The following is an 18734-nucleotide window of genomic DNA, read 5'->3' on the forward strand; positions in this document are numbered from 1 at the left end:
ATGCTGGCCATGCAGCACTGTGAAATTCCATCTTCATACCTGCCCTTTTGGGGCCTAAAAATTTAGCTCTAGAAAAGATCAGGGAGCTTTCAGGCTAAAAGCGTCATCAGATTGACTTAAACAAATTTAGTCAGGACAAGAAGAAGCAACTACAACTGACTAAAGTCTCTCCTCATTTCCAAGAATTGAAAGTCTGCTATTTTCACACTTCACCCTCCTGAAAGATTTCAAGTTAATTGCAATATATTAGTCAGGAAGATTTCCAGTTAAGCACTTAATAACTTCTCTGCCTCAGCTTTCAAAGCCACTCTCTGGATTATTACTTTATTAACAGACCTTTAAGTTATTATGCATACCAGAATCGTAAACTGTTTCTTGCAAAGGGTTCATGGTTTCCTTACAAATAACACAATAAGGAAAACATCCTCTTTGTGTGTGGGTTTTATGAAAATCTAATACAATCATCTCAGCGCATGTAAACCTCATGGTATTTTAGTGAAGACTGTCAAACATTCCAAAGTCTAATTAGACTTGAGCATTTATTATACAAAAATATATAAGCTGTGCCATCAGAAAGATGAATTTTGAAAAGTAACTATACAGAACATGGTAACATTAAATTATCTTCAGTTTTCAGCTTTACTGTTCCTTATATGCAGCTGTGATTCATTTGGTAGCACTTACTTTTGAGTCAGAAGATTGTGGGTTCAATTCCCATTCCAAGACATGAGTAGAAAATTCTAAGCTGAGTACTGAGGCAGTGTTGCACTGCAGGAGGTGCTGTCTTTTGGGTGAGACATTAAACCGAGGCCCTGTTTGCCCCTCAGGTGGATGTAAAGATCCCATAGCACCTTTTCAAAGAAGAGCAGGGGAATCGCCCCTGTGTCCTGCCCAATATTTATCCTTCAAGCAATATCACAGAACAGATAATCTGATTTTTGTCACATTGCTCTTTGTGGGAGCTTGTTGTGTGCAAATTGGCTGCTGTGTTTCCTACATGGCAACAGTGACTGCACTTCAAAAATAAATCATTGGCTGTAAAATGCACTGAATGCCTCCAGCTCTTGAAAGGTCTCCGCAAATGCAAGTCTTTTTTCTCGCCACCACACAATCTTGTAAAAACTTTATGGAAAAGCTGTCAATAATCTTTTTCTCCTGCCAATTCTAAACTGATATCAGTCTAAAAACATCAAAAATAAAGTCATGAATTGTGAATCTGTGAGAAAATTTAGCCAAACTGTCCTGCCAATGATAGCTACTGCATTATGCTCCATGCTCAGCCTTTCTACACCAGTAATTTTGTGCCCGCTTTGTTCATGTAAATGACATTAAATGAAATTTTATGGTAGCTAACTTGTTGGCTCTAATGTCAGCTGAGAGTCATTTTCTCAGGCAGTCTACCATACAACAAATTCAATTAAGTTTCTAATTGTTAAGTAAAGTAACACATTGGAAACAAGATTCCCATTACAGCTGTTTTCTACTGATTATTGCCTTGTTTTAACTTGTTTTGTTTTGTGTATCTGTTACAACTATTGATTGTGAAATTAAATAAAAAAAATACAAATGTAATGGGTTCCTGAGGGAGCAGTTTTATGGAACACATAACTCAGCACAGTTTCCTATGTAAAGATTCACATTTTTTTGATAATCAAATTATTGTTCATTTACTTGACAAAATACAGCTTGCAAACTACACACATTTATATTGTTTAGTTCATCCATGAGTTTGTGAAAGAATAAATATTGTACTAAGTCAAGAGAATACTGTTGCCTCAGTAAGAAAAGACACTCTATTGTCAAAAATCATTCACTTTTGTTGTCTCAGTTGGTTTCAGTTTCAAATTCGTCTTTTGACACTCACTACCAGTTGGCATGAACGGCAGGTTACTCTGTTTACAGTGTCTTTTAAGCACAAAAATGGATAACAATTACTTGGAAAAAGTGCCTCACTAGGTTTTTTTTATGCATTGATTTCCAAAATAATAATCAGAAACTCTCACAAAACCTTTATTTGAATACTTGCCGAATCATTTCTAGCCGGTGACAATGGATAATGGGACAATATTCTTATGGAAGGAATTAAAAGATGCAAGACTTGGATCCAAATGTTTTTGCTTTTGCATGTATAGCCTATTATTCTTAATATATACTTAGATTTTATCAGCCACAGGTCTTTGCTGTGTACCAATACCCAAGCCATTGTATGCTTATATGAAGCATGTGGGGCGATTCTACCTTCGCTACTTAGGAGGTAAGCTAGCAGAGTGAATCACCTTTGCATTTTAGAATCCATCTTATTTTTCATTTCACTGGGATTATCAGCTCTGTAATGACAGTGACCAGCTGGACCTCTAACCCTGTTTCCAGGCTGCAAGATTGGACGTAGATGCCACTGTTTCTGTGGAGGGTGGCTGTCTACCTGCTTATTTGAAGCCTCTTCCAAAGGCGACATATGAGAGAGCTTCAGAAATGGACCTGGCGCCTCTTGTTACTACTAGAGAAGGGTAGTCAAAGCGGTCACTCTGGGTCAGCTGGCTCCCTGAAATGAGAGCTGCCTCAAGCTTCCATGGCTCTGGGGGAATCATCTCAGTCGCTCACTACTCAGCCTCATCTTAATCAGGAAGCACATCATGGGAATAATAGATTAGAAGCCAGTAATTTATGTGATATGAAGGTTTGACACTATGTTAAAATGTATTAGTGGATCGGGTGAATGGAATTTTTGTCCCTTTTTTGGTGTATGCTGTTCTATAAATTAAACACAATGGTCTGGAGTCTCTGCTCAGAAACACTTTATTTTCAATGCAATTTGCCTGAAATCAATAAAACCTGTGTAAAAGATCAAGTGCAAAATGTGTTCAATGCAAATAGTTTTTGCAATCTTTTGTTCTGGTTTAAAATAGGTTATGATAATACTCCCCTGACACAGGATTAGCTACACCTCTAGCTCAGATTAGTCCCCACCGTAAATTTCTGCAAATTGCACTTGTTGCGGACATTTGAGTGGGCACTTCAAATTAAGTCGGTTCTTTTAAGCACAAAGACACTAATGGGCACACCATATAAACCTTTGAATCTAATTTTTCTTTATTTACTAAGAAACCATCTACTGTTCCTCAATATAACTAGCAAATGGTTCTGTATTTTATTAAAGTAATTTTCAATTACTTAAAATTGGGTTACTCACTGGTGATGAGCTAAGCACTGATTAAAATTATTATTTATTTCCTGATAAGCTCATTTTTAGCTCTATTAATCAAACAGTATCAAGTTATCAATATTAAAAATATCAAGAAATATTTTTGAAAGCAAAACATTTTTTAAAAAAACACTGCCCGATTGTGCTGTTGTACAGCAAAATTTTCCTTTGGGTAATTTGCAAATGAGTTTGAACAGAAAAATAAAAGGCTTCTCAAAACTAATGCAATATTAGGCACAATTTGTGCCCTCAACTGCCAATTGTACCAAAGTGGAAACTATAGACCAGTAAAATTTCTGAGTTTGTTTCCATGTACACTCTTTGGGGACTGAAGTTCCAAAATGCAAAACCAACTAATATACAGTCATGTAATACAACGAGTCTCTTTTGGCACCTTCACAATGCGGTATCTGCCTGGGGTACCTTACTGCAGACTTCTTGCCAATCATACAATAGCAGTAATTATTTGGGGTAGTTTGGGGGCAAAGTGGGGGAAAAGTGTCAGAGAAGTTAGTCAGGTTCCTTAAACCCATATTTTTTCAGCAGATTAGGCTTTTGACAGGGACTTTGGGAGGATAATTCAGGTACAGCTTTTCAATAGCAGCGGTGAGGAAGTAGCTAAGAACTAATTTCGCAAACCTAAAACAGTAAAAATTTGGATGAAAATTTAGCTCCAAATGTTTTAATTCTCCAATTATCTTATATTGACATTACAAATGACTTTAGAACTTTCCTCTAATGGAGCAAAATTGGATGGGGAGTTTCTCTGCAGTGTATTTGCACACCTTTGGTGGTTAAAGGGAGGCACTGATGGAGATGTGGCTGCAGATCATTTTGATGGGTGAAGAACAATGTGTAGCAGCTTCCAAGAAGAATTCTACACTTCCACTTGCTGATCAATATAAGGGATCAAGTTCAACAGACTTCAGCTGAGTTTTATTTCTTTGGTGGAACAATGAACACTTCTTGAGGGATGGATGAATAATTCCTAGAACTAACTCATGCAGTAACATTAGCCAAGATGTGACCCGCAGTCCATGTGCATCTGCTTTTGGTGAAGAGCAAACGACATTAATTTGTCACTCAGAAATAGATTTGTGGAATTGGCCAAAAATAGAGAGCTGAGAGTGTGGAAATCTGCAGGTGATGACACGCTGAAATTTTCTGGCCCCATTGGTGTCAGGCATCATGGCAAGAAGGCCAAAACCAGTTTGCGATCGTCCATTCCACCCGTCAATGTTGGGCCACATTTCCCACCACCATACGTCAGGTACATAATGTTAATACATTTGCATCTAATTATAAGACCTGCTTGCCAGAATCACTCCCTCATGTCAAATTTACCAGCCACGTCACCTGGTTTTCCCAGGGACAGGGTGCCATCGACTGCACTCACACAGCACTTAGGTCTCTGTGACAACAAGCAGTGAACAACTTAAACTGCTTCCACTTGCTGAATGTTCAGCTGGTGTGAGACCACCACAAACACATCCCATGGGTCTGTGCATGATTCCCAGGACCATCCATGACTCCTACATCCTTAGCAGGTCTCAGGTCCCTGACATCTTCCAGGGTCCACAGAGGCTGCAGGGTTGGTTGCTCAGGGACTAGGGTTATCCATAGAGGATGTGGCTGATGACACCTATACGGCAGCTTCAGACTGCAGCAGACCATTGTAAAACAAGGCTGATGCTGCGACTCAGACTTTGATGGAGCAAACTGCAGGCATTTTGAAAATGTGGTACTGGTGCCATGACAGGTCCGGTTGAGCACTGCAATACAGTCCCCAGAGGGTGTTGCACATCATTGTTGCTTGCTGTGCACTCCACAGCCTGGCACTGCAAAGGGGGGAGGACCTGGCTGAGGAGGAGATGGAGGATCTGTACGTATCCTCCAATGAGGAGGAAGTTGAAGGGGATGACAGTGATGAGGCCCTCAAAGGTAAGGATGCCAGTGATGAGGCCATCATGCTGACCAGCCAAGACTGGCACGCTTGGGAGGCCCTCATAGCCACAAAATTCATGGAGGATGATGACGAGATGCAAGGGCGACATTCCTGACATCCTCACTTTGCATCTGTGAACGTTTGACTCCTGTGTGACTGATGACAGTGCACATACCCTCAGTGCTCAGGCTCATGTCACGGAGGCGCAGCAGAGGCCCTATTAGTCGTTAGTTTCCAGGAGATGATGATGACATGCAATGACGGCTCTCCATGGATCTTCACATTGCCTCTGTGAATGTCTGACTCCTGTCCAGCTGAGGGTAGCTCACATGCACTCTATAACCAGGGTCATATCGTGGGGAAGAATTTTACGCTCCATGGGTGTGCCCGCGCCCGAACTGATCAGGCATAAAATTACGCGAGATGACATCAAGCGAGTGTCCCGACTTCATCGTGTACTCACACAATATTTCGCTCTCTGGGTGTGCACAAAAGTCGGAAGCTTGCCTGCCAACAATTAAACAGGTAATTAAGCCCACTAATGGTACAATTGTCTGCGATTTTCTGTGGCCTGTCCAACCTTACGGTTGGCAGATAGGCGAATCGGCCAGGCGGCCTTTACATGCTCTGTGACCTCTTCCAAGAGTGAAATCTCTGTTAGGAAATTTTAAAAAAGGAATACCTGGGGACACCACTATCACTTCAGGCTGAAGGCTAGTGGCTCCTCCATTGTGTCTTGCAATCTGAGGAATGCAGTGGACATCCTTCCCTGATGTTCCCGAGCATGTCTTTGCAGCTCCAACAACTGAGATATGACCAACACCAGGGTTGAGATTTATGAGAAGAGTGACTTGCCCTGGTGGAATGGAGGAGATCATTCATCCTCTTTCGGCACTGGCGGCTGTCCTCTTTTGCAGGGTGTTGGCGCTGACCACCACTGCCACCACCTCTGATGCTGGATTGGTAAAGTTGCTTGCTGGTCTTTGGCCAGAGTGGGGGTAGAAGTCTTCATGATGGGCCTCCAAACCATCCAGTAGGTGTCCGAAGGAGGCATCGCTAAATTTGGGGCAGCATGTTTCTTCCCTTTGGAAGCCATGGCTTTCCAGAAGCTTCCGATCACTTAGAGAGTGCCAGCTCTGTGCAGGGGAACCCTTTAAATATGGCACCCGGAATACTGAAGGCCTGAGGTGATGGTTGGGCAGGCAAATCAGAGGCCGCGCTGCCAGCATTCTGGCATGTTTCTTGAGAATACATTTTAATGAGATGGACAGTGCCAGGAATGGGACGATATGGCATGAAAAGCCACCATTGCAGCCAGCGGGTAAAACGTCTTTTTCCCCACCTGCTACTATACTTTGCGTAAATCTGCGATGATTCCACCCCAGGTGAAACAATCTAAAAGAGTTTCAATTTCTTGGTGGATTGAGTTTGGCAAGGAGGGTATTCAAACAAATAAACCAAATGCGCATAAATGTAATGCCATAACTACATTTGATACTATATGTATGAGGCTCTGTTGATAATGAATGGAAAAATAATAAAAATAATGAAAACAAAATAATTAATGGCTGTAGTAATTATGGTTTTATTTGGTGTGTAATGTACCTTTAAGAATAACACTTGTAAGGAAAGATCACATGATCTGTAGTAACCAATAGGAGAGTAGCGTGGGCTACCTCACTACCTCAACAGACAGTGTAGAGATAGAGTTGGGTTGAAAGTACATATATAGTTGCTGCTGAGTATATTGTAAACAAAGATAATGTTTTCACTAGGAAAGCTGTCAGCAGATAAATTCTATTACTAATAGTACAACTAAAACAAACTGGGGATGAGGATAAAACAGAATTGAACACAAAAAAATCAAGTTAAAAATAAATCAGCACAGTACCTCACCCAGTGATTGTAAGTAGCATGCTCTGTTAGAATTGAAGAACATATCCGCTCTCAAAATGCCACAATTGGGAGAATTGGGTTTGGGTTCCGCCAGAGCCACTCAGCTCCTGACCTCATTACAGCCTTGGTTCAAACATGGACAAAAGAGGTGAACCCCCAAGGTGAGGTGAGAGTGACTGCCCTTGACATCAATGCCACATTTGACAGAATGTGGCATCAAGGAACCCTAGCAAAACTGGAGTCAATGGGAATCAGTGGGAAAACCCTCTGCTGCTTGGAGTCATACCTAGCACAAAGGAAGATGGTTGTGGTTGTTGGAGGTCAGTCATGAGCTCCAGGGCATCACCGCAGGTGTTCCTCAGGATAGTATCCTCAGTCCAACCATCTTCAGCTACTTCATCAATGACCTTCCTTCCATTATAAGGTCAGATGTGGGGATGTTCACTGTTGATTACATAATGTTCAGCATCATTCGTGACTCCTCAAATACCAAAGCAGTCTAAGTCCAAATGCAGCAAGAACTGGACAACATCCAGGCTTGAGCCATTAAGTGGCAAGTAACATTCACGCCACACAAGTGTCAGGCAATGACCATCTCCAACAAGAGAGTATCCAACCATTGCCCCTTGATGTTCAATGGCATTACCATCACTGAATTTCCTGCAATCAACATCTTGTGGGTTACCATTGACCTGAAACTGAACTGGCTAGCCATATCAATACTGTGGCTACAAGAGCAGGTCAGAGAGCAGGAATTGTGCGATGAGTAACCCATCTCCTGACTCCCCAGAGCCTGACCACCATCTACAAAGCACAAGTCAGGAGTGTGATGGAATACCACCCACTTGCTTGGATGAGTACAGCTTCCACAATGCTCAAGAAGCTTGACACTGCCCAGGACAAAGCCAACTGCTTGATTGGCACCACATCCACAAATAGTCACTCCCTTCGATGCACACTAGCAGCATTGTGTACCATCTACAAGATGCACTGCAGGGATTCACCAAAGCTCCTTAGACAGCACCTTCCAAACCCAGGACCACTACCATCTAGAAGGACAAGGGCAGCAGACAGATGGGAACAACACTACCTGGAAATTCCCCTCTAAGTCACTCACCATCTTGACTTAGAAATATATCACTGTTTCTTCACTGTCACTGGATCAAAATCCTGGAAGTCTCTTCTTAACAGCACTGTGGCTATACCTCCACCACCTGGTCTGCAGTGGTTCAAGAAGGCAGCTCACCACTAACCTCTCAAGGGCAACTAGGGATGGGCTTTAAATGCTGGCCCAGCATCCCGTGAATGAATAAAAAGAAAGAATTGATCGTTTTGAACCAGCCACAGATAATTGGTCTCAATACATAGCATGCCTCATGTTCTCTTTTCAAGTGAACGAGATTATGGGGGATGAGAAGAGGTGAGCGATTCTCTTGAGTACTTGAGGGAGCAAAACCTACGGTCTGATTCAAAGTTTGAAAGCACCCAGTGCCCCAGATTCGAAGAAATTTGATGAATTGGTGGGCCTCGTGAAGGGTCACTTTCAACCCAAGCCCTCAGTCATGATGCTGAGGTTTAATTCATGAAATAAAGCCCCAGGTGAGACCATTGCATGCTACATGGTGAATTTGAAGCAGCTAATGGAACATTGTGAGTACGGTATGACCCTGAATGACATGCTTAGAGATCATTTAGTGTGTGGTGTGAAAGAGGACACTATTCAGAAAAGAATATTGTTCAAAGTGATTCTGGATTTCAAGAAGGCGCTAGAGGTAGCACTGACCATGGAAAGCACAGTGAGATTCAAAAGCAATACAGGTTGTGCAAAATGGTGCCATCGTCCCCATCAGGCGGGAATCCTTAAGCGAAAATGGAGCAAAAAAGCGAGACTGCCGAGAGCTTGCATCTGAGAGAAGTCTGGCCAATAGTGATGTCAAAAAGAAGGCTGAGCTTAAAGTCTGCACTAGAAAGAAGATACAGAAGCACTAATAGGGCTTTAATTCTGGAAGCATATAAATGCACTTTCATATATAGGCCTGGCATTCAAATCGCAAATGCTGATGCCCTTAGTCATTTGCCTTTACAAGAAAATGATGAGGATGTCCCAGTTCCACAGGAACTTGTTTTACTCTTAAATTTCTTAGATTCCTCACCGGTACGTGCCCGACAGATCAGAGACTGGACATGCTGGTACGCAGTCCTGCCTCAAGTATGAGAACAAATGCTACATGGTTGGTCTCAGGAACACGTATCTGATGAAAAGAAACCATACTTCAACAGAAGACATGAAATAACCAGTCAGGATGGCATCTTATTGTGGGGAGCATGAGCGATATTTCCTCCAAGGGGAGGAACTATCAACTTTTAGTTGAACTACACAATTCCGATCCAAGAATTTCCCGAATGAAGACCATTGCACACAGCTCCCTATGGCGGCCAGGGATGGATGGAGAAATAGAGAGTATGGTAAAGCATTATGGGCAATATCAGCAACTGCAAAAGTTGCCGGTGACAGCTCCATTACACCCATGGGAGTGGCCAGGTAGATCCTGGGTGTGGTTACACATTGACTACGTTGGACCTTTCCTGGGAACAATGTTTCTGCTCATTGTCGATGCCCATTCAAAATGGTTGGATGTATATGAGGTGAAGTCACCAACGTTGGGCGCTACAATTGAGGAACTACGTCAGTTTTGCCATTCACGGACTTCCAGAAGTAGTCATTTCCGATAACAGCACAACATTTACAAGTGCTGAGTTTCAATGATTTATCAGCTTCAACAGTATCACTCATGTAAAAACTGCACCCATACCCCACCCTTCCTCAAACGGCCTGGCTGAAAGGTCGGTTTAAATATTCAAGGCAGGCATGATAAAGCTAACTGGTGATTCCTTGGCAACCTAGCCAGCACATCTTCTTTTTCATTACAGGACTGCCCCTCACACAACAGGTGTCACACCTGCGGAGTTATTGTTGAAATGTTGTCTCAAAACGAGATTGAGCTTAATAATGCCGAATTTAGGGGGGAAGGTGGAAAGGAATCAGGGAAGCCAGAAAACTAGACTTGACTGGCATAGTCACGAGAGGAAATTTACCGTGGGAGAGTCGGTATATGTGAAAAACTTTAGGGAAGGACCAATGTGGTTACTGGGTAAAATAAGTGCGGTGACTGGACCTCTAACTTACCCCGTGGAGGTGGAAGGGTGGATCATCCGTAAGCATGTGAACCATTTAAGGAAGAGATAGACAAATAATCAAGATATGGTTCCATCAGTGACCATGACCGGGACTGCGATTTCTGTTGAGGGTACTCAACCCAGGACCAACATGTTTGATATTCCTGTAAGATTTGAGGATACAGAACTGCGAGTGCCCACTAAGGCACCTGATGTTCAGGCAACTCCGGAAAAGGAGGTTCCTGACAAAGAATCTGAAGCTGTGGAGCTGAGATGTTCCACACGTACCAGGAAACAGCCTGAAAGACTGAACTGTAAATTCCTTAGCCAGTGTAAATATTATGTCATCTTGAAAAATATGTACTTGTAAATGTAATATATATAGCCAAGTAAAAAGGGGAGTAATGTAGTAATTATGGATTTATTTAGTGTGTAGTATACCTTTAAAGATAATACGCATTAGGAAAGATCACATGATCTGTAGTAACCAATAGGAGAGTAGTGTTGGCTACCTCAGCAGAGAGTGTAGAGATAGAGTTGAGTTGAAAGCACACTTGTAGCTTCTGCTGAGTACATTGTATATAAACCTGTTGTTTCCGCTTAGAAAGTTCTCTGTAGATCAACATTATTGCTAATAGTACAACTTGGCCACCCTACAACAATGGGAGAAAATGTTTTGATTCTATTTTAATCAACAATGTTAATTTTTTGTTATTGGATCGAACAAAAAGATTAATTTTTAGAATTAGTTAAGAATTAAGGGGTATCCTAAATTTTAATGGTTGTTTATCAAAATGCTAGTTAGTGATAGTTTTGCTCGGTAACAGCAGATGAATGATTAATCACAATTCATTAAAGTAGCACCAAATTGATAATTCTCACTATTGTATTTGGTTGCTTGATGGTGAAAAGTTTGTATAACCAGTTAAATGTAAGTACAGCACAAATGATGGGGCTGAATTTTCCAAGCCCTGGGATGGCAGCCTTGGAGGCAGGGATCCAGGAAAATAATGGGAATGCATGAACACAAGAAAACAAGAAATAGGAGCAGTAGACCATCTGGCCCATCAACGCTGCTTGGCCATTCAATATAGCCATGGCTGATCTTGGGATTTCTCGCCAACTTCCCATCTCCCTGGGTTCTTTGAGAGACAAAAAATCTGCCCAGTCTTAAATGTATTCAATGATGGAGCATCCATAACCCTCTGGGGTAGAGAATTCCAAAGATTCACAACCCTTTGAGTGAAGTAATTTCTCTTCATCTTTGTCTTAAATGATCGGCTCTTTGTCCTGAGATTGTACTCTTGTGTTTTAGATTCCATGACCAGCAGAAGCAATCTCTCAGTGTCTACCCTATCAAGCCCCTTCAGAATTTTGTAGGTTTCAATGAGATTGTCTCTCATTCTACTAATCTCCAGAGAATATAAGCCCAATTTACTTAGCCTGTCATCATAGGGCAACCCTCTCATCCCAGGGGCCAATTTGATGAACCCTTCACTGTACCACCTCCAATGCAAGTATATCCTTTCTTAAATGTGGAGACCAAAACTGCACACAATATTCCAGATGTGGTCTCACCAAAATTCTGTACAATTGTGGCAAGACTTCTTTATTTCTCCAATCCCCTTGCAATAAAGGCCAACGTGCCATTTGCCTTCCTAATTGCTTGCTGCACATGCATGCTAACTTCTTGCGTTCCGAGTACGGGCACACCCTTTTAACATCAACACTTACAACTTTCATACATTTTAAAAAATATTCTGCTTTTCTATTCTTATGACCAAAGTGAATAACTTCGCACCTCCCTACATTATACTCCATCTGCCACCTTGTTGCCCACTCACTAAACCTGTGTACATTTCTTTGCAGCCTCTCTGTGTCCTCCCCACGGTCCCTTCCCTCAGAGTTTGGTATCATCAGCAAACTTAGGTACATTACTCTCTGTCTCTTCACCTAAGTCATTAACATAGATTGTAAATAGCTGAGGCCCCAGTACCAATTCTTGCGGCACTCCACTATTCACTGCCTTCCAACTTGAAGAAGCACTGTTTATGTCAACTCTCTGTTTCTATCTGTTAACCAATCCTCTATCCATGTTGATATATTACCTCCAACTCCTCGAGTCCTTATCTTACCTTTTAACCTTTTGTGTGGCATCTTATTAAATGCAGTTTTTAAATCCAGGTATACTACATCTACTGGTTCCCCTTTATCTATCCTGCTAGTTACATCCTCAAAAAACTCTAAACAATTTGTCAAACAAATGTTTAGTAAAACTATATTGACTTGTTTTAATCATATTATGCCTTTGTAAGTGCATTGTTATAATAATAATAGATTCCAGCATTTTTCCAGCAACTGATGTTAGGCTAACTGGCCTGCAGTCCCTATTTCCTCTCTCCCTCTTTTCTTGAAAAGCTGTGTAACATTTGCCAACTTCCAATCTCATGGGACCTGTTCTCGAGTCTAAGGAAATTTGGAAAATCATAGCTAACACATCCACTATCTCTGCAACTATCTCTTTTAGAACTCTAGGCTGTAGGCTATCAGGCCCGGGGGATTTGTTGGATTTTAGCCCTTAAGTTTCTCCAATAACTTTCTCTGCGGATATTAATTCCCTTAACATCCTCGCTCTTTTTAGCCTCTAGGCTACCGACTATTTCTGGAATGAAACTTGTGTCTCCTGCTGTGAAAACGGATACAAAATATTTTTGTTCAATGCCTGTGCCATTTCCTCGCTCCCCGTGGCAATTTCTCCTGTCTCTGCTTCTAAGGCACCGAGGCTTACTTTAGTTACTGTTTTTTTATATACTTTGTTATGAATGCCTGACTTAACTTTTCGTCGAGAGCAGAGGTTGGGAACTCCAAGTCCCAACAGACCTCAGAGTTTCAGCGCAGGCACAAACCAGGAGTGAGCTGCATATGTGCGATTCAGCTTTTCAGTTCTTTGAGCTGAGGAGGGGCCGCATGTCTGTGCATAAAGAAAAAAATGGTGTAAAAACCCAGGTCATGTGACTGGGAGTGGAGCTCCATTGAAGACAAGAGTAGCAAGCAGGGGTCAAGGAAAGGGGACAGAGGGAGGATCCAAAAGAAGAGTCCCAGACAGGGGACCTGGTCAGGAAAAGGACTCTGTTAAGCTAAAAAGACAGGAATAGAGAAAGAGGCTCCAAGCAGGAAAAAGGCTACGGTTAGCCAAGGAAGCCTGACAATTGAAGAGGGCTCAAGAGAAGCTCTGGCAATCAAAGAGGGCTTGGGAAAAGCCCTGAAGATCCAAGAAGGCAGCAGAAGGTTGGTGACTCTGTACTGTGGGCCTTTGGAACAAAATTACCCTGTTGGAGCAGCAGTGTTCTGCCTGGTGTGGCTGAAAAGCTGAAGTTGTGCTTGTGAGTTGTTTCTTGTGAATCCAAGAAAACAGATTCTCAGGAGACAAGATTAAATTCCTGCAAGGTGGGCTGTCATTGATGCTCTCTGGGCTGGAGTGACTTGTGGAGAGAATTCCAAGATAAGGTCTTCAAAGGTGAAAACATGAATCCCTTGTGAAAGAACAAAGTTTCAACAAGATTGGTTGACTCACAGTGTTTACTGAAGTCTGGGTGGGAAATTTCTCTATTGAAAAATCTATGGGTTCTGTCTTGGTCGCATCTGCCATTTATGGTGAAGTGTGTTGCATTTAATCACAGTTTGCCCATTAATTCACATGTACCTCATATTAACCCTGAATATTAGAATATAAGGTAGATATTGTAAATTGTTTTATCTTTCTGAACTTGTATAGTAAAGTTCATTTTTGTTCGTTCAAAATCTGTGGAATTTGGGGCTTTATTCTCTGGTAATTGTGTTGAATCTGAAACTTTACCAATTTTAAACAAAACAAAAACAGAATTACCTGGAAAAACTCAGCAGGTCTGGCAGCATTGGTGGAGAAGAAAAGAACTGACGTTTCGAGTCCTCATGACCCTTCCACAGAACTGAGTGAACGTTAGAAGAGGGATGAAATATAAGCTGGGTTAAGGTGGGGGGTGGTGGGGGGAGAGAAGTGGGGTGGGGGTGGTGTGGTTGTAGGGACAAGCAAGCAGTGATAGGAGCAGATAATCAAAAGATGTCACAGACAAAGGAACAAAGAAGTGTTGAAGGTGGTGATATTATCTAAACGAATGTGCTAATTAAGAATGGATGGCAGGGCACTCAAGGTACAGCTCTAGTGGAGGTGGGGTGGAAAGACTAGCAGGGCATACAAGATTTAAAAATAATGGAAATAGGTGGGAAAAGAAAAATCTATATAAATTATTGGAAAAAACAAAAGGAAGGGGGAAGAAACGGAAAGGGGGTGGGGATGGAGGAGGGAGTTCAAGATCTAATGTTGTTGAATTCAATATTCAGTCCAGAAGGCTGTAAAGTGCCTAGTTGGAAGATGAGGTGCTGTTCCTCCAGTTTGCGTTGGGCTTCACTGGAACAATGCAGCAAGCCAAGGACAGACATGTGGGCAAGACAGCAGGGTGGAATGCTAAAATGGCAAGCGACAGGGAGGTTTGGGTCTTTCTTGTGGACAGACCGCAGGTGTTCTGCAAAGTGGTCGCCCAGTTTACGTTTGGTCTCTCCAGTGTAGAGGAGACCGCATTGGGAGCAACGAATGCAGTAGACTAATTTGGGGGAAATGCAAGTGAAATGCTGCTTCACTTGAAAGGAGTGTTTGGGCCCTTGGACGGTGAGGAGAGAGGAAGTGAAGGGGCAGGTGTTGCATCTTTTGCGTGGGCATGGGGAAGTGCCATAGGTAGGGGTTGAGGAGTAGGGGGTGATGGAGGAGTGGACCAGGGTGTCCCGGAGGGAATGATCCCTACGGAATGCCGCCGGGGGGGGGGTGAAGGAAAGATGTGTTTGGTGGTGGCATCATGCTGGAGTTGGCGGAAATGGCGGAGGATGATCCTTTGAATGTGGAGGCTGATGGGGTGATAAGTGAGGACAAGGTGTTTCCCTAACTGGATCTTACCAAAACCTTTGGGGGTCTGGTCTCAGGTCATAACAACTCAGTAAAGTGTTTACAACCTGTTTTTATATTTCTGGCTAGTTTACTCTCATATTCCATTTTTTCAGTTTTTATCAAATTTTTGGTGCCCCTTTGGTGGTTTCTAAAACACTCCCAATCCTCAGACTTGCTACTTTTTTTTACAACATTGTAAGCCTCTTCTTTAATAATCTAATACTATCCTTAACTTCCTGAGTAAGCCATGGATGGATATTTCTTGTTGAGTTTTTGTTTTTCAATGGAATATATTTTTCTTGAACATTTGAGTTGTTTCTTTAAATGTTTCTCACAACCTTAGACAGTTCTCCCCTCATACCTATGTAGTTGGCTTTATTTAAGCTTAAGATTCTTGTTTAGGATTGGAACAGGTCACTTTCAAACTTAACATGGAATTCAATGGCATTATGATCACTATTTCACAGTGGATCTTTTACTATGACATTCTAATTAACCCTGATTCATTACACAGTACTAGATCAAACATAGCTTTGTCCCTAGTTGGTTCCACAATGTATTTCTCCAAGGAACTGTCATACAAACATTCTACAAACTCATCTTCTAGACCATTCTTGTCAAGTTGTTTGTCCCAGTCCACATGAAGATTACAATCCCCCATAATTATTACATTGCCTCTGTTACAAACTCCAGTAACTTTTTGTTTAATGCTCTGTCCAAGACAATAACTACTGTTAGGGGGCCTAAAACTACTCTTTTTGACTCTTATTGTTCTGAATTTCCACCCATACCGATTCTACTTCATGATTTGCTGAGGCCAGATCCTTATCACTAATGTTCTTATGTCATCCTTTACAATCAGGACTACCCCTCCTTCTTTGCCATTCTGTCTGTCTTTCTGAAACAATGGATGGAATTGTCTGGTCCAGATGGCAGCAGGTGTCAAAGCAGGTGGGGCAGGGGGGCAGGGGGGGAAGGAATTCAGCATGAGGGGCAGTTATCGGTTTCACGCCAGCGTGAAATCATGGCAGGATCATCTGATGGTGGCGGAACGTGATTCCCTATGGAGGTTTACATGAACCTGGTTTGCATCCTGCTAATTGGACGCAAAGCAAGGCCCAAGCAGAATGGTCCCCAACGTCCGATTTACCATTACGCCGGAGGGAAAACCCACCAGTCCAGAACACGTCAGGACAAATGTGACGTGCAGAAGTCGGGACTTACCTTTAGGACATTGCTCTGATCTTGGACATCCGAGGAGAAGAAGATGTTGGAGCCTAGAACTACCAGACCCTGGAGAAAAACATGCATCACATGCTGGGTGGATCCTCATGCATGTGGCTCCACCGTGAAGCAGCTTGCAGAAGGTGGGAGGTCTCTGTTGCTGCTTTGGATCTGCTTTGGAACATCATGGTCCTGACCATGGGCTGCTACACATGAATGGCAAAGAGGAGTGAGAGAGGAAGGTCTAGGCATGAGTGTGAGAGGAAGGTGTAATGGCGGGTGGGGTGAAGTTGGGGGAGGAGCAGGGAAGACGAAGGTGTCAGGGGGGTGAGGTTGGGAAAGGGTCGAAGGTTTCAGGGGGAGGTTGGAGTACGCGGAAGAGGATGTAACGGGGGAGAATGCTGCAACTGGGGAGAAAGGTGTAAGGGAGGGAGTTTGGAGGGGGGAAAGTGTCCGGAGGGAGGAGGGAGTTTGGAGAGAGGAAGGTGTCCGGGAAGAGAAGAGAGTAAGGGTGGAGGAGGGAGTAAGGGGGGGTGATGTCCAGGTGAAGGTATAAGGGAACGGTCTGTAAATTCAATGACTGCCTCCTGGGGAAAAAACTGAGGCTGGCTTGGTGGAATGGTGAGGGTGAGAGGGGGCAGAAGGGGCCAGTAAGGTGGGAGGGTGAGAGGGCGTCAGTAATGGTAGAAGGGGTGGTGAGGGTGGTTAGTGGGGACACCGAGACAGATGTGGACCCTGGGGGTGGGAAGGAGGAGGTTTGGGAGGTCAATGTGAATAGGGGTGGGGTTCTCCAGGAGGTTGGGAATGTGCGCGTTCACCTCAACATCCTGAAAAGATAAGGGTTCGGGTTGGTAGGTGATAGTGGGGAGGTGGAATGTGATGCCAAGGGGTTCATAATGATGGAGGAAAGGACATGGATGACTGGGGGGGTGGGGAAAGGACAGTGGAGCTAATCAAGAATTTTACCATGGCCATGTTTGGCAAATGGAAAATGAGTGGAGCCTCGTGTTGGATGGGCACAGCTGCTGCATGGGAGTGTGATCAGTGGGTGGGCGGAGATGCAGGTCAGCTCAGATGGACAACTGAAAGAGAACCCCAGCAGTCAGCATTGAAAATGCTCAGGACAGTGAGATGAGTGTGATGGATGAAGGCTCCGCGTGCATGGGAGAGTGCTTGCACGAGTCTCCAAAAGGCCCTGCAATGCTTCTAACTCTGGAATCACTCATAGTCCAGCTGCTAGTTAAGGAGGGGGGATGGAGGGGAAGGACTCGCAAAGCCTGTCAATGAAGCTGAAAGACAACATTACATATTATTCAGTGAAAGTGAATATATTTTCAAATTATAAAGTGAGAAATTGTGTTCACCCGTGTAATCATTTATGATCAAGATTTCTTAACTTTTCTAGGACTATCACTTCTTCTAGGTGCTGCCCTGATATCCGCAGCAGGGGTGGAGAGAGCTTGTGCAATGGTTGACCCTGTTGTCTCTGATGACTCCGGCATGCGTCCTCTGGAGAGCTGAGGCCTTGGGGGCCCCAGCTTACTTTGGCTGTCCTCCCATGGGCCAACTGCTCCCTTTTTGATGACAGAGGACAAGTTTGAGGGGGTCATAGGCAAAGGGGATTCAGACGGAGCAGACAACCTCTGACATTCCCGAGTTGGTGACCCAGGGTGGTGTCCAGCTGTCTGGGGGCCCCGGTCTGATTTGTTGAGAGAAAGGGACACCTGGAGGGGCGTTGAGGTGCCCCATTTCCCTCTCATGTTGCCACTGCAGGAACTCACCCATGGCTCCCACAATGGAGTGCATGTCTGCACACATCTCCACGTTCTGCTGGATCAGGGTCTCCATGGTGCCCTCCATGCTTCCCATGGAGACCTCCATATGCGCACATGTGGGCACACTTCATCACGAGCTGGCCAACGGACTCCTCTGACTTGCGTGCCACTCTGTTGAGGGCTTCTAGCAGTTCTGCGTGATTTTCCCCACCTTCTGCTGACTCTACACGATGAGTTGGAAGGCCGAATCTAGAGGCTCATCATCTGACTCGGACCTCACAGATGCCTCTTTCCCCGGCAATCCTCTAAATGCTGGGGAGCTCAGCTGAACCTGCCTCCTCTTGCTGTGAACACATGTCTGTGAGTGACTGCCAGATTGTGAACCCGAGCCTGCTCTGGATCTAGGTTCCACTGAGGTCTGTGTCTATGTGTTGGTGGAAAGTGAGGGCAAGCATTGTGATGGGTCTTCGAGGCTGCTTATTTCTAGCTCTTCAATGGAGGAGGTGTCCTCTTGGCTGGAGGTGAGAACATGAATGG

Source organism: Carcharodon carcharias, chromosome 12 (assembly GCF_017639515.1).
Source record: "Carcharodon carcharias isolate sCarCar2 chromosome 12, sCarCar2.pri, whole genome shotgun sequence".
Classification (NCBI taxonomy): Eukaryota; Metazoa; Chordata; class Chondrichthyes; order Lamniformes; family Lamnidae; genus Carcharodon; species Carcharodon carcharias.